This window comes from Populus nigra, chromosome 13, assembly GCF_951802175.1.
Source record: "Populus nigra chromosome 13, ddPopNigr1.1, whole genome shotgun sequence".
In the NCBI taxonomy this organism is placed as follows: domain Eukaryota; kingdom Viridiplantae; phylum Streptophyta; class Magnoliopsida; order Malpighiales; family Salicaceae; genus Populus; species Populus nigra.
This window is the reverse complement of record NC_084864.1, coordinates 6894879-6909355: the sequence shown is the minus strand read 5'-3', so window position 1 is coordinate 6909355 and position 14477 is coordinate 6894879. Positions and strand designations below refer to the sequence as shown.

The window sequence follows — 14477 nt, the reverse complement described above, 5'->3', positions numbered from 1 at the left end:
TCATACTCATCTCAAGAAGTTCAATATGGTTTGCATTGGCATGAAACCGAATGGAGTTGATGAAGAACAGGTTAAGTTGAATGCTTTCCCTTTCTCTTTGAAGGGGGCAGCAAAGGCATGACTTTTCTCTATTCTCCTAGATTCCATTGGAACTTGGAATGGCATGAAGATGATCTTCCTTGAAAAATCTTGCCCATCATCTTGAGTTGCCAATATAAGGAAAGAAATATGTGGGATTCGACAATCTCATGGAGAGACACTCTCTGAATATTGGGAAAGATTTGAGGAACTCGGTATTCAATGTCCTCAACATCAAATACCCGATCAGTTGCTCATTCAATATTTCTATGAAGGATTGATGCCTACTGACTGTAGTATCATTGATGCTGCAAGTGGAGGGGCATTGGTAGATAAGACACCCGAGGTTGCACGCCAATTGATCTCAAACATGGCAGCCAATTTGAAACAGTTTGGCACTCGTGGAGATTTCTCAAACAAACGAGTAAATGAGGTTAGTGTTTCTAACCTTGAAAATAAAGTTAATGATCTTACTTCTCTTGTGCGTTCTTTGGCTTGTGAAAATGTACAGCAGGTGAAAGTTTGTAGCATATGTTCCTTACAAGGGCATGCCTCAGATATGTGCTGAACAATGCAAGAAGATTACATTGAACAGGCTAATGCAGTTGATGGAGCATTCAATGGAAACCCTAATGTAAATATGATCCCTTTTCCAACACGTACAATCCTGGATTGAGAGATCATCCCAACTTTTGCTATGGGAATCCACCTCAACAAAGCAATCAAGGATGACAGTCCCATCCCCATGGATTTCAATCCCAACAAAATTATCAAGCAAGACAAACCCCTCCTCCATTCACAAACTCCAATGTTATGGGGTTGTCATCCAATGATGATCTTCGTAAAATGATAAAAAATTTGGCTTCTAACACTATGACCTTTCAACAAGAAACAAGGTCAAGTATTCACAACTTGGATAAGCAAATGGGGAAAGTAGCTTCAAGTATGGGGAAATTGGAAGCACAAATGAATGGAAAATTACCCTTCCAAGCTTTGAATCCAAAAGAGAATGTTAGTGCAATAATGTTGCGAAGTGGGAAAGAACTTGAAAGATAAAGGTCGAAACAAATTGAGATGGAGGAAGAAGAAGAGATAGAAACTGAATTGAGTACAAAGAAGAAACATCCTTCTCCTTCCCAAACTGAAATAACGACCAACACTCCAAAGGTACTTCTTTTTTTTTGGTAAGTTGACGTATGTATTAAAAGAAGAAGATACAAACATTATAAGGGGCATACCCCAGATTTACAATGATAACAGAAACATAAAACAACAGGTGGCTACAGGCTAGCCACCGACCATAAAACTGAAACCTTACTAGATTCGTTAGGGAAACCAATACAACCAACTAACTAACAAATTAAGAATCTATGGTATTCACCCTCCAAGCTCGTTGGATCCTTTTGTTTTCATTTGTTGGTACGACATTCCTCATCAAATCAAGCTTATCACGAATGATACATTCGATTTGATTAAAGACCAAATTCGAAGTTCTAGACATTCAAAAGGTAATTCCTCAATCAATGAATTCCAATTTTAAAACAATTCCACCCTTTCCTGTGAGTTCTTCTAGGTCAAAGAAAGAAGACAAAGAAAAAGAGATTTTAGAGGTTTTCAAGAAAGTGGAACTCAACATTCCTTTTCTTGATGCTATCAAGCAAATTCCGAAGTATGCCAAATTATTGAAGGAGTTGTGTACTACCAAGAGAGCTTTCAAACTGAAAGGTCACGAAACAGTAAGTATAGGTGAGGTTGTATCTGTTGTTGTTCTAAAGAATATGCCTTTGAAGCAAAAAGACCCAGGTGCGTTTACTATCCCATATGTTATTGGTAATGCTAGTTTCAAAAGGGCCTTGTGTGATTTAGGTGCATCCATTAGTGTTATGCCTAAACATGTTTATGATTCTCTTAGTCTTGAGCCTTTGAATAAAAATAGCATTGTAATACAACTTGTGGATTGTAGTTTTGTTTACCCACTTGGTGTGATAGAAGATGTCATAGTCAAGATTGATAGTTTGGTTATTCCATGTGATTTTTATATTCTTGATATGGAACATGATTCTTATGATTTATCAAACAGCACTCCTATATTGTTTGGGAGACCATTCTTGAAAACTGTCAATACAAAGATTGATTGTGGTAGGGATACTTTGTCTATGGAGGTAGGAGATGAAAAAATTTAATTTAATTTTCATAATGCAAACATATCCTTATAGCAATGTTTATTCTATCACATGTTATAACCAAGTTGACAAGTGTGTGCAGCAAGTTTGTGATTTTGATTGTGAGGACGGATTAAGCGTTGCTTTGAGCTATAGCTATGATTTTACCAAGATAAAAGAGATGGAGAGGCATATATGTGTTCCACAAAATGTGCATGAATCAGCATTGGCTTTACAGGCTTTGCAAACTATCCTCCATGATGCATGAGTCATTCCCCCCATCACGAACAGTGAATGGGTGGCGTCTATCCTTTTGGTACCTAAAAAGATTGGAACCACGTTAGAAGAGATACAGAATGATGCTTATGAGAATGCAAGGATTTACAAAGAAAAGACTAAGAGTCTACATGACCGAATGATTACAAGAAAAAAGTTTAATGTTGGAGACAAAGTCCTTCTTTATCGTTCGCGTTTGGAACTTTTTCCTAGAAAGTTACACTCTCATTGGATTGGACCATTTGTTGTTTCTAATGTTTTTTCTTATGGTGCAGTTGAAATTACAAGTTTAGAAACAATAAAGTACTGAAGGTCAATGGACATCGCTTGAAACCTTTCTATGAAAGTTGGATGGCAGAACTCACCGCTTTTGTGGAGTTAGCTGAACCAATCTATGAAGAATAAACATGCAACATGTCAAGCCAATGACATAAAACAAAAGCACTTACTGGGAGGCAACCCCGCACAAAAAAATATCAGATTTGCTTTTTTCCTTATCTTTTATTTTTCGCATTTTACTTTATTTTTGTCATTCTCCTATATTTCTTTTCTTTTATTTCAACATTGAGGACAATGTTGTGTTTTAAGTGTGGGGGTATTGGGAGAATTTTGGTTTTCTTTGTTGTCCTTAAAAAAAAAATCTAGGTTTGATCTTTTGAACTCCTATTGGTTTTTAAGAATATGAGTATTATGTATGAGAATTAGTTGAGATAGATGAAGATATAAATCAAATGAATGAGTGTGCATGCCAATTTTAAGATTTAATTGTTTTAGGGATTGACTTTGAGAATATGCCATGTTGACTTTATAGTGTTATGCCAATGCAAGCTTTTGAGCCTTCAACATTATATTCTTTGATTGTGCATTCTTTTAATGATATGTATCTCTAGAACTTGCTTCATATCTTGTTGAGATTACATTCGCATTACATGTGTACATGAAGATGATAAAGGCATTAGGAATTTTAACCACTTGAACCAAAAAGTCAACATAAAGCAAATTATCCTTAGCAAATCCCTTTTGAGCTTGTTTATCTTTTTTTTTGCTTTATCCATGTATAAACCTTAACTTTTTATATGTTTTCCTTTTCCCTTGGCCAAGGAGTAGTAGATCATATACTTGTGATATCTCATGGAATTATAGTTGGAAATTATATGAAAAGAAAGAAAAAGTGATGCTTGATAAAAAGATGGGTAAAGTTGCCAAATGTGAAAAAAAAGAAAAAAAAAGAAAAGTAAAGAATAATAATAATAAAAGTATTCCTTTATGTTCTTAAGGTTTTATGTTGAAAGAGAAGCATTGATGCTTAAAGATGGAAAATTTATGTGCTTTAATGGAATATCTTGTTTGAAATATTATTTTTCTAATCCTAAGATGGGGCAAAAGGATGAGATAGTTTGGTTGGATTCGCCAAATCACAGATTCTCGGTCAAAGTAGCTTGGGAACAACTAAGACGTCATCGTCAGATGGTTGAATGGCATGACATTGTGTGGTTCAAGAATGTTGTTCCAAGACATTCATTTCTTCTATGGATGACTGTCCAACAGAAACTCACAACTCAAGATAAACTTCATCGGTTTGGTATACATGGTCCCAATAGATGCTCACTCTGTCTCCGCAACAATGAGGATCACAACCACTTGTTCTTTGAATGCTCCTATACTAAAGCGATCTGATGGGATGTTTGTGACAGATGCGACATTCCAAGAATGACAAAAGGCTGGGATGAATGGATTCGATGGGCCACTGTCTCTTGGCATGGCAAGAGTTTCGTCAATTTTTCTCGTAAACTGAGTTTTGCAGCTACAGTGTATCATGTATGGCAAGAACGGAATGCAAGGATCTTTGCTGGAATGTCTAGAACTTCGAATTTGGTCTTTAATCAAATCGAATGTATCATTCGTGATAAGCTTGATTTGATGAGGAATGTCGTACCAACAAATGAAAACAAAAGGATCCAACAAGCTTGGAAGGTGAATACCATAGATTCTTATAGTTAGCTGGTTGTATTGGCTTTCCTAACGAATCTAATGAGGTTTCAGTTTTATGGTCGGTGGCTAGCCTGTAGCCATATGTTGTTTTATGTTTTTGTTATCATTGTAAATCTGGGGTATGCCCCTTATAATGTTTGTATCTTCTTCTTTTAATACATACGTCAACTTACCAAAAAAAATATTATTTTTCAAAATGTTTTACTGTCTTTGGTTTGAACCATTTCTTTTACTCTCTTTTACTTCACCTTAACCCTAGCCCCATTACAACCGAAAAATAAAACCTTTTGATTCATGCATTGCTTGTAATATGTGGTAATGAAGATAAGATTGAAAAGCAAGCTTATAGTAGAACATATTCATTGATTGAATTTGAGAGATTTAAACACATAAACCCTAAACACGTGAGTGTTGGAGTGTATATCAATGAGAGGACCTATTACTTTGGCATGGCATAGATTTCATTTAAATCATAACGATTAATTGAGTTTTGAAGTTTGCATGTAAATGAATTCATGAAAATTTATACTCTGTATCCTTCTTGATTGTATTCTTGTTTATAATACATATATTCTTGGACATTGATGAGAGATTAAGAGATTGATCATAGTTATTTTCAATTTGATTTTATCTATCCTTTCTCGAGGACGAGCAAGAGCTAAATGTGGGGGTAGTTGATGTAACCATATTATTCGATAGTTTCACCCACATTTAACTAGTGTTTTGCCTATGTTTTATGTATAAAATGCCTTGAGATTCTTTGTTTTATGTTTTGAAGGCATTTTTAGATGAAAGATGCAAAAAGGAGTAAATTGGAGGTAATTGACAGATTTGACCCTCAGTCGATGTTTTGTGCAGAGCGTGAGTTCTAGAAGTCGAAATGAAGTGATTCCAGTGGCATTAGAAAGATAACATCCATACTTTTCTGGAAATCTAAGTCAAGAGAAATAAAAATACAAAGAGCATGGAAATCACATCCTTCAAAGTCAAAACTCGCATTCTGCCAGTGTTGACCTTTGGTCATTCAAAATTAAATATCTGGAGCTTCAGAAGTCCAATTGATGCAAACTCAATTTTTTTGGATTCCTGACGCAAAGGTATATAAACGCTCCAAATTTCAGCCAAACATGATGTCATATGAGGGAGATATGAGTTTTCAAATATGACAACTGAATTCTGCCAGCAAACAGGTTTCATGAAGAAACGAATCCAAATTACATCCCGAAGCATCCAAATCGACATCCAAGTTTTAATTTCAGCAATTTAGCTCCTCTAGTTAATCAATTCAGATGGTCAAGGAAGGCAGCCACCAACCTCAAATCACCAACCACAAACCAGCCGCCAGCCGCCTTCATACTACCACCATCTCTTGATGTTCACACTTAAACTTTGATTTTTTTTTATTTACAATTTGTGTATAAATAGGCAGCTAAGTTTATGCTATTAGGGGAGCCAAGAGAGAGGGAGAGAGAATGCAATAGAATCAAATAAAGAAGGGTGGCAGCCATAAGAGAAGAAACACGAACTCTCCCCTCTACAAATGAGAAATCATGTATTCTTTCATCTTTAGGAGTAGTTGTTCAATAGATATGCAAGGCTAAGCTCGTTTTCTTGGTTGCAAGGACACAAACACCTTTAGATTTCAAGAACTGTGAGATTTATTCTTCCATTTATTTGCAGTTTGTATTATGAATGAGTATGTTTGTTTTCCTATCCATATGTTCTATGATTGTTGATCTTAATTGCTAGAGCGGACTCTAAGTTATTATTGTGAATAATCTATTGCTAAGTTTGATATCAAAATCGGAGTTGTGGTATATAAACTTGTGAAGCAACTAAGCTTGATAATTGTAGCGGAACTACGTTATTAAACTTAGGGAGAACATTCGATCAAAGCAACACATGCTGACAACTTGGTTGTTAAGATTAATGAATTTATCTAGATTTTAAGGCTGCCATTGGATTAAATCTTTAGTGCGGACACTGTGATTGTTTGTTGGTTAGGGTTAGTTATACGGTGGATCCGTTAATTAACCAACATTAAGAAAATATTAAAAAATTCAGAATATAAACTGAAGTTTCGTTTCAAGGATCGGTTCTGATTTTTATAGGTGGATGTGTGCTTGCGACCAAGGTTTGTTTTCTTGATATATTTCAGTTTCAATTGATTTTGTTTGTTAGTGTAATTTCTTGATATACCATAGATTCTTAATTTGTTAGTTAGCTGGTTGTATTGGTTTCCCTAACGAATCCAGTGAGGTTTCAGTGTTATGGTCGGTGGCTAGCTTGTAGCCATCTGTTGTTTTATGTTTCTGTTATCATTGTAAATCTGGGGTATGCCCCTTATAATGTTTGTATCTTCTTCTTTTAATACATACGTCAACTTACCAAAAAAAAAAAAGTAATTTCTATCATTGCAAATCAAACCCCCCCCCCCCCCAATTACATAACGTATAGCATAAAAATTTGAACTAAACCTTCGTTGTGGAATCGACCCCTTGCTTGCTCTATACTATCTTGTGTGTTTTAAGTTAAAATAATTAATTTGTGCGACCGCGACATCGCAAAAAGACCATTTTAATTATGTTAGAATTGAATGAGTTAAAGTAAAAGGGTTATGAGGAAAGAACTCTGAAGTTAAAATGTTTGTTTTATTTGGGGACATTAATTATGGATGAAAATTTGAGTTTCAAATGGAGTTTAGATGAAATAGATATTTTGAGAGAATATGAGTAATTATTGTGAAATAAATATTTAGTGGGAAATTAAACCTAAGTATAAAGTGAAATGTGGTAGATGAGATTTTACATGTAAATATTAGGTTTCTTTAAAATCATTCTAATATTATGGGTATTCTTTATGTTTTGTTTATGCAGGACCCTCTCATACTACTGGATCTCTTTAGACATTACCTTGTTTTTAGTTATTTTGTACTTTTTTTAGGTACTGTAATCTTTTGTAATTACTTTAATAGTAGAGTCCATGAGACCTGTTGAATTGATTTATTGTGTTTAAATACAATGTTTTGAATGTTTTGACATGTTAATAATTACCCTTATACATTATATTATATGTTTGTTTGATTTGAAAAATGCCAAATATGGTAGCAATGAGAGGTATTTTATGTTTAATGAAGGTATGGTTCCATGTTTTGGAGTTTTGGTTTTAGTCCCATGGAATTATGAAAGATGAATTTTAAAGCCCAGATTATTTAAGCATGCCTTTTGTTTTGAGTTGGCAATTTTGAGAATAAAGATTAATGCATATTTTTTGTGTTTTTTTGTTCCAATTATACTCGTCATTGACAATGTGGTTTGTGGGAATAAAAGAAGCATGGCCTAAAATGACCATTCTGGGATTGATTTGGTTTTTCTGGGTTTTCTAGCAATGTTCTGGTTTTTCGTTTCTGCAGATTCATTCAATGAAGTTTGTCTTGGGTACTAGTTTTAGAGCTCGTTTTGATTAAATTCTAGTTCATGCGAGTTCAGCTGTTATTATTAGTAAATAATTTAGGAGTTTTATGCATCAATAATATGTTTGTGGGTTTTAATGTTATGGTTTCGGTTTAAAATCGAAATCTATTATTGACAAAATCATGAATTTTAAGGAATAATTGAAGCAAACTGAGACTTGAGTCTTGATCTATGTTCATTTGCAAACAAAACCCTACCTTTTGTTGTTCAAGATTAGGTCTGGTATGGGATTTATGTTTGTTGGGCTTACCTTGGAGTGTTCTTCATTTTTCCATGTTTGATTTGTTTTGTTTGAAAAGTTTTTAAATTTTTATGTTTTTGTTAAAGTGAATCTATTTTGATTTCAGGTTTTTTTTTGTCTATTTTTAGGTCAACCCAGTCGGGTCAAAACTAGGCCAATTCTTAGGCTTTGTTTGGTTTGATTTTGAAGGTTTATTTGGTTTAAAGGTGTGTTTGAGAAACACCTTTTAAGTTTTGTTTTGGGTAATCTTCACTTCCAAGAAAAAATTGTTTCTTTTAGCCAAATATGGTCTTACAAAAAATACATAAAAAAATAAAAAAAATCTTCTTGTGTGTTGCATATGGCCAATTCTCTCAAACAATATACAGAAAAATCATATCTTTTTTCAAGAAAAAATAAAACACATGGTATTTTTTGTGTTTTTAACATGCATTTTGGATTTAATAACTAGTTTATTTGATCCATGAGAGTTTGACCAATATTAATACCTAATTTTTTTAATTCATGAGAATTAATGGTTATTCTGGTATAGAATGTTGAACCTATGAGTGAGACTTGTATTTGAATATCAGAAGTTGACCAGAAAATTTTTAGAGTTATTCTAAATATTCACCAATTTTATTTGGGGGTATTTTTTTACTACAATGTTAATTACAAAAAAAAAAACCTTTTTCAAATGAATTTGTTTTGGTACACAGGTCCATAATAAATTCTTAACACCTGATTTATTCACGTAAATAAATCCCAATTTTAAGCCAATAGAGATAGACCACCGGTTAAGAACCCATTAAAACCTTTAAACCGTATTCAAAACCACACAATGCAACTTATCTCAGGTAAGATGCACTATGGGTGATAATACCTTCCCTAGTCACAACAAGTTCCTTACCCTTAGAATCTCTGATAAAACCAATACACCCGAGTTTTCTAGCGATCCTGAAACAAACAACTAGGTGGTGACTCTAACATCCCCCCCGGTCGGCCTCTCGCCCACGTGCAATAAAATGGTGACTCCACTAGGGATAAATTGTTTGTACTAATATCATACTAAGTTTTGTGTTTTATGTTGTTTATTTGTTTGTGATATGTTAGAATTTTTACATTTTTGGCTTATCTCATTTTATTTATGCTTTAGCATATGTTAGCCTGCTTATACATGTATATTGGATGTATATGTTCTCATGCAACATATTTTTACTACTCTAGAACGTGCACGAAAACTTTAGGTTAGGTGGGGGAGTAGTAGCTTACCCTACGACTTTTAGTTATGGTTTAAGTTCCTGAAACCATCCAACTCTTTGCTTAGTGCTTAAACTGGTAGTGATTGATATACATGTCATCCCACTACCTTCTACACCCTCATATTACCTTCACAAGGGTAATCACTAGGACAACAAGAGACTCTTTTGAGACTAGATTGTGTTTATTCTCTGTAAAGGAATTAGAACCTAGATAAACATTGTTGCATTAAGGAATACTTAACCTTAAGCATCTAACATTACAAGACTTTGGACTGGTAAAAGAAGTATCCGAAAGAAAAAAAAAGTATTGATGAATTGAAGTGGAAAATAACAGAAGAAGTATTTGAAAGAAGAAAAAATGACTCTATATTTGCTGAATAAAAAAACAGAATACTCACTTTGGGAATCTTTGAATTAGTGTTATTTTTGAACCCGATAGGAATAATCAATTTAGAGACGGCTACAGCTTTTGTTGAAAATGAAAATAGTCAAATAAATCCCACCGTGGCAATACTAGTAGAAACTATCCTGACACTCAATCATTACAGGAAAATTGACAAAGGGTTAATAAGATGTTGTGAACAACTGCTATACATATAGTTAATTAGCCATATAGAAACCAAGAAGCCGATATTTAATAATTTATAGTGCTTTAGTAAAAAACCATTGGAGATAGTTAAAGAGAAAGAATGGAACGATCTAAGTGAACAAAAGTGGAAAACAAAATTGCATGGAATTTTGCAAGGAGAAGTTAAGTGGAAAGCACTATAGATGAGAGCAACAAATTGTCTGATAAGTTGTGAACAAAGACAGTGGGTGTCATCGATTGGGATAATCAGATATGTCAGCTATGCATCCATTTTGGTTGTTAGACAGCTTAGGGGCATACAACATATGCTAAAGAAGGTCAAATTATCACAATTCTAGTATTAAAAGCATTGAACAAAACTAGTCCACTTTAGAAGTCATTAAAAGCATCAAACAAGACTAGAAGCTTTTGGTATTGATCAAGAAGGAATCAGATGGTTTGAGATATCCAGTCACTAGTGAAAAATACCCTAGGTGGAGAAATCTATCATTGGTGATTATCCCCTTGAATCTAAAAATTCTTTTTTTGGTAAGTTGATGTATGTATTAAAAGAAAAAGATACAAACATTATAAGGGGCATACCCCAGATTTACAATGATAACAGAAACATAAAACAACAGATGACTACAAGCTAGCCACCGACCATAAAACTGAAACCTCACTAGATTCGTTAGGGAAACCAATACAACCAGCTAACTAACAAATTAAGAATCTATGGTATTCACCCTCCAAGCTTGTTGGATCCTTTTGTTTTCATTTGTTGGTGCGACATTCCTCATCAAATCAAGCTTATCACATAACCAAAACCAAAAGAATCTAAAAATTCAAAACCAAAACTTCATAAGTCGCTGAACTAAATAAAAAAAGAAGATTAAAAATGAGGAAGAGCTGAGAGAACAATTAGAAAAGTTCCCAGAAAGCCAAGTAAATTAGGTTTGATAGGAGTATGACATAACGATAACTTGTACCTAGACACCAGCACTATTGAAAATGGAAAACCTACACCCAATGAATATTGATTCGCGAACTAGAGGTATAAAGATGATGCCACAAAACTAGTTGCTCTTCGATAAGTCCTTTTCAGTTCTTTACAGAACCAAGGAAGGGAGATTATCCCACCAACACACACACACACACAAAGTGCGACAAACAAGAAATTTTATTAATCTGAAAATTGTGTAACCTTACATCTTTGGTTATGCCTTTATTTATAATGACTCTAGACTTAAAGAAACCCTAATGGACCCCCCCTTAAGTGGACTTATATGAAACCCACTTACAATTGACCCAAATAAGTAATAATAACCCAAAACTAAGAAGAAAATAATAAAAATAATAAAAATTAAAAAATTATCATTCTAAATATGCTAAAATCAGATTTGTCACCCTTAAGAAGTCTTAAATAAACTAAGAGAAATCTAATTTGAAAAATTTATGTTGCTGCCCTCTTTGATGTTCATGATTAGCTTGGATTTCCTTATTTAACTTGGACAAATAAGAAAACAAATTTTCTCCTTTATTGCTGATTTAATTACTTTCCTTCCTAGGTTAGAAAGAGCATTAAATAATCCTTCCCTCTTTAGGAACAAGATCTGGCCAACTTCCTTACTTAATTAGGAGAATAAATTGCTAAATTTCTATCCTTGTAGCATTAGGAAAAAACGAGGCTGATATGGGGCCAGATGCATTAACTCCTTGTCCCACACGAATAGAGCTCTTCTTGGACCTGAATTAGATGAATTATAGGTTATCCTTCATGCTCCTTAGATGTCTCAAGCCCTTCTAGGTCCATTTTGCTCCATATGTTCTGAACAAGCTCATTTAATGCTTCTTTAAGCTTCTTTGCCCTAACTCTTGTAATTGGCCCAATTGGCCCCTTCAATGGATCGCTGGCGTGATTACGCTTGATGTTGGGCTGATCTTCATCATCCCCTCTCTCTTCAAAAGGATTCGACCTCGAATCATCACCTACATCAAACATAGTAAGATCAGAAACATTAAAAGTAGCACTAACACCATACTCATCTAACAAATCAACTTTATAATTATTGTCATCGATTCTCTCAAGGATTTGAAATGGCCCATCTCCTCATGGTTGTAGCTTTGATTTCATGTAGGTCGTAAATCTCTCCTTACACATATACACCCAAACTCAATTGTTGGGCTGAAAGACAACATGTTTGCGCCCCTTATTGGTTTTGGTCGCATGCACACGATTCCTCTTTTCAATTTGTTGCCACACATTCTGATGCGAACCTCGTGATCACGTGGTCACGCAACCCATAATCAAGATTGAGATATGATCCCGGAAAGTCGAAATAGGTCTGATAAGAGTGTGACACAATGAAAACCTGCCCCAAGGCACCAACACTATTGGATTGAGTAGAATGACATCACAAAGGCAGTTAATCTTTGATAAGTCAGATTCAGTTCGTTCAAGAACTGAAGAATGCAAAGATCATTCTCACACGTTAAAACTAAAAAATTCAGAAGTAATTATCATCAAAGCTGCTGAAATTTTAACTTACATGAGTTTAAATAGTTCTTGAAAAATTAACCCTAATGGACCCCTTGTGTGGACTTATATGAGGTCCACCCAAAACTGACTCAAAACCCTAAACTGAAAAGCCCATAACTTAATCCAAACATGCCTTGGATCCTAACTGAAAACAAAGTATTAATTAAGCCTTGGGCTGTAGCTAACAAAATAAAATAAAGCTTCTAATATTAAATCCATGTTCTGCCATGAGAAGAAAAGAAGGAAGTAAAATATTACAGAACTGATTCAAGGCTTATTTATAGTCTTCTATGTAGCCCCTTAATCCTAGAAACAAAAGGAAAAGGTAGCCACCCATGTTGTTTCCAAGTTGTAGTAGGATTCTTTTGTTTCTTTTACTGTCCTCACCTCATGGCCCAAATAAAGTTGTTTTGGACCCCTCTTGCACATGGATAAGATGTACTAGGGTCTCCTCTTGATACTCTAATGGACCTTTCAATTCTGACTTGCTTGAAACATTCAAAATCAATGCATTCAATGCCTCTTTCAATGCCTTTGTCTTGGACTGAGTCATTGGACCATTTGAAACATGTAATGGGTCCTTACTGGTGTTTCTGGGCTAGTCCACATCATCTCCTCTCTCCTCGAAAGGATTTGACCTTGAATCAAAATCTGTGTCAAACAATATAAGATCAACAACATTAAAGGTAGCACTAACACCATACTCACCTAGAAGGTCAATTTTGTATGTGTTGTCATTGATTCTCTCTAAAACCTGAAATGGACCACACCACGAGGCTATAATTTTGATTTCCTTTGGTTAGGAGATCGTTCCTTATGCATGTGCACCCAAACCCAATCACCAGGTTGGAAAACAACCAGTTTATGTCCTTTATTTTCTTTAGAAACGTAAAATATGTTCTTTTTCTCTATTTGCAGTCGAACTCCTTCATGGAGTTGTCTCATCATCTTTGCTTTCTTTTCACCATCTAAACTTACCCTTTCTTCAAAAGGTAAAGGAATTAAGTCTATAGGAGTTAGTGGATTAAAACCATAAACAATTTCAAAAGGAGTAAAACCAATGGTCGAATGCACTGTTTTATTATAGGCAAACTCATTAAAAGGCAAACATTCTTCCCAACTTTTTAAATTCTTTTGAATTATAGCACGTAAAAGTTGGGATAATGTTCTATTTACTACCTCAGTTTGTCCATATGTTTGAGGATGACATGTTATAAAAAAATAAGAGTTTAGTTCTCAACTTTCCCCATAAGGTCTTCCAAAAGTAGCCAAGGAACTTAAAATCATGATCTGACACTATACTCTTAGGAATGCCATGCAAACGTACAATCTCCCTAAAGAACAAGTCTGCGATATGAGATGCATCATCCGTTTCATTACATGCAATGAAATGCACCATTTTAGAAAACCTATCAACCACAATAAAAATAGAGTCTTTACCTTTTTTTAACCTAGGTAAACTTAAAACAAAGTCCATAAAGATATCTACCCAAGGTTCAGTAGGCACAAGTAATGGTGTATATAGTCCATACGGTTATACTCTAGATTTTGCCTTTCTACAAGCAATGCACTGTTCACAAATTCGTTGCACATCTCTTTCCATGCTCATGCAATACATCCAAGGTTTTCGCAACCCCAAAGTGACCCATTAAACCACCCCCATGTGCTTCACGAACAAGCAATTCACACAAAGAACTAGCAAAAACACACAATCTATTCTCTTTGAACAAATAACCATCCATCAAATAAAACTTACTAGAAGATGAATGTCCACATGCATTATAAATCCCAGCAACGTCAGAATCATTATCATACAATTCCTTCACATATTCGAAGCCTAGCAATCTAGTGTTCATGGTGTGTAAAAGAACATACCTGCGCGAAAGTCCATCACCTACGATGTTCTT

The 14477-nt window shown here is 34.5% G+C and overlaps 1 non-coding gene across 1 annotated transcript; it reads right to left on the bottom strand.

The window, feature by feature from the left end:
* Positions 1 to 211: 211 nt before the first annotated feature.
* On the bottom strand, positions 212 to 318 carry LOC133672206 (small nucleolar RNA R71). Its single transcript, XR_009834799.1, has one exon. It is a non-coding gene; the product is annotated as a small nucleolar RNA R71 (small nucleolar RNA).
* Between the last annotated feature and the right edge of the window lie 14159 nt (positions 319 to 14477).